Source organism: Trachymyrmex septentrionalis, unplaced genomic scaffold, assembly GCF_001594115.1.
Source record: "Trachymyrmex septentrionalis isolate Tsep2-gDNA-1 unplaced genomic scaffold, Tsep1.0 scaffold25, whole genome shotgun sequence".
NCBI lineage: Eukaryota > Metazoa > Arthropoda > Insecta > Hymenoptera > Formicidae > Trachymyrmex > Trachymyrmex septentrionalis.
This window is the reverse complement of record NW_017305408.1, coordinates 2,852,914-2,853,454: the sequence shown is the minus strand read 5'-3', so window position 1 is coordinate 2,853,454 and position 541 is coordinate 2,852,914.

The following is a 541-nucleotide window of genomic DNA, read 5'->3' as shown; positions in this document are numbered from 1 at the left end:
ATATATTATTATATATTATTATTGTTGTTGTTGTTATTATTATTAGCACAAAATTAATTAATAATTATTTTAAATATATAACAAATGTATTTGTAAAATTTATAGTTAAATAACTTGACCTATATAAATGGAACTGCCTTTCGGGCAGATCAAAAGAATCACTAACATCACGTAAACGTTTTCTTAATATGCGAAGTTTTCGCCTGTCAATTGCATGCTCTTCCTCTTCATTCGCACCATTTACAGCGAGAAACCATGCAATATCTATTTCAAATATATATTTCAAATAGATATTCAAATATATTTGATATTTGTCGAAAGAGTTCTAGTGCAATCTCATACAGAAACAGAAAACAGACCAAAAAATCGAAAAATAAGCTAGTTTATATCAATTTACTAAAAAATAACTAGAATTTCACATTTTGAGCATTTTCGTTACTTGCCGAAAAATTCCCCGTGAACTATTTCACATTTTATAACAGCCCAAAGTACTTAATCGCTTATTCATTACATTTACGTGAATTTGTTCACTTTTTGTGTA